This window comes from Octopus bimaculoides, chromosome 4, assembly GCF_001194135.2.
Source record: "Octopus bimaculoides isolate UCB-OBI-ISO-001 chromosome 4, ASM119413v2, whole genome shotgun sequence".
Classification (NCBI taxonomy): domain Eukaryota; kingdom Metazoa; phylum Mollusca; class Cephalopoda; order Octopoda; family Octopodidae; genus Octopus; species Octopus bimaculoides.
Genome location: NC_068984.1, coordinates 108,153,879 through 108,156,241, shown reverse-complemented (window position 1 = coordinate 108,156,241; position 2,363 = coordinate 108,153,879). Strand labels below are relative to the sequence as shown.

At 37.7% G+C, this 2,363-nt stretch overlaps 1 long non-coding RNA gene across 3 annotated transcripts in view; it reads right to left on the bottom strand.

Annotated features, from left to right (window-relative positions):
- LOC106875471 (uncharacterized) overlaps positions 1 to 2,363 on the bottom strand; it is a 308,728-nt gene that overhangs the window by 113,407 nt on the left and 192,958 nt on the right. The window lies entirely within an intron of this gene.

The window sequence follows — 2,363 nt, the reverse complement described above, 5'->3', positions numbered from 1 at the left end:
ATATATATATATATATATATATATATATATATATATATATGAATACATGTATACGTACATTTATATATAGTATAATAAAGACTGTTAATGGCATCATAAACATTTATAAATTAGTTATACAGAAATGAGAATTAGTTGTACAGCTTTAGTTATTTCATTTAAGCAGAAAAGCTTGTGTTATTTCATAACAGATTCCTTAACACCGAGTTATTTCATGTATATGTACACACAATGAACGCTACTGCTTTTAATGATTACCGCACCTCAGAAACAGCTGTAAAAGATTGCTCGAATTATGTATGATGCTAAATTATTAACTCTCCGAACATCTACATATCTATGAAGAACTGTTATGAAGGACCACCTGAATTCTCTTTTCTTTTATCTTTGATATGAACTTTCTGGATATTTACCTATCAAAGAACTACTTTGAAGTTTCACATTTGTGTCTTTCCTGTTCTGTTTATTTATATTTATGCTCACATCTGTATAATTAATTATTTATATATGCTTTGATGCCATTACCAATCATTTATCCATCTTTTATGTTATTTATTATATTTTCATTAGCTCAATTGATACATTTACTATGACCAACTGTTGTTTGCCTGGGTTCTGTCTGCCATCATTTTACGTTGAATGTTAGGTATTTTATCAGGTCTGAGCACTAATCTATTTGTATTTATTACATGCTTTTCAGCGTTTCTTGTCCAATGCATTCGTGCATTCAGTCACACAGCGCGCGCGCGCATATACACACACAGACGCACACACACATACATACATACATACATTGCTATTGAATACCTGACCAAAACTTAGGAGTGATAGTGAGCAAATTGAGTCGGAGAGCATTCACGACCAAAAAGGCATCTTTCAGAATGATAGACTGTCTGGGACCACAAGGAAAAAATATGTTCTGTTGTGGAAATCAGCTGCCCTCTCGACACTAATGTGGTTAGAAAAATACAAGAGAAGGAGGACATCTATGAACCATTGATACAGAGTTTGTAAATCCAGTACCCAAGTTACACTTTCAGCTTCATACCTATTATTGTTGGAGCAAGAGGATACACCCAATTCGTCTGGAGCAAAGTATGGCTGAATTTGTTGGAGGCGCAATGGCCCAGTGGTTAGGGCAGCAGACTCGCGGGCATAGGATCACGATTTCGATTCTCAGACCGGGCGCTGTGAGTGTTTATTGAGCGAAAACACCTAAAGCTCCACGAGGCTCCGGCAGGGGATGGTGGCGAACCCTGCTGTAGTCTTTCACCACAACTATCTCTCACTCTTTCTTCCTGTTTCTGTTGTGCCTGTAATTCAAAGGGTCAGCCTTGTCGCACTGTGTAACGCTGAATATCCCCGAGAACCACGTGTCTGTGGAGTGCTCAGCCACTTGCACGTTAATTTCACGAGCAGGCTGTTCCGTTGACCGGATCAACTGGAACCCTCGAATTTGGGATCTTGGGGAGAGAACGCAAATCCTTCATTCATACGCTACAAAGGGAACTATAAAAATCTGGAAGACCTAAAGTTTTAAAGGATGATAGTTAAAACAAGATGCTTTCTTTCACAACCTTGTGACCAAGTAGGTGACCGGTCAAAAATTAAAAAGAGAAATAGAACATCCATCCATCCATCCATCCATCCATACACAAGGCCTGTATGTTCTGTTACAACACTACGGCATTACTATAGCAACGGATTTCAGACCAGCTCTTACAGTTTTACCGTAACATGAATAATTAGTCACAATACAATCTTATATGACACCATGACAACAACATATTTTATTTAATTTTGTTGATTCTTCTTATCGCCTCTTTCATTCGAACCTGTGTTAATTTATCACACGCTCGCGTGCACGCACACACACACACACACACACACACACACACACACACACACACACACACACACATTCAGACACACAGTCACTGGAGGGATTGTAATTTTAGAGTAATAGACAGTATGTGACCCGAGGGTAACTATGAGTAATGACGCGTCTTTTCACGTACTCTTTACTAAGACAGCCATTATATGCAAAATGACGGCTAGATGGACCTGAGATCGTTCTGTACAAAAGAGCAGGAAACCATGCTGAATATGAAGAGAACATGCATGATACCACTAACAAATGAAGGACAGTATACAAACATACATACATACATACATGCGTATGTGCGTACGTACGTACATACATACGCACATACACACACATGCACATATGTATATATATGTATATATATATATATAATACAAATGATATATGAACATATGCATGTATACATACATATATGTACATACCTACATCTACATGTATATATAGATGCATATCCGGGTACAGGACGTCAGAAAAAGGA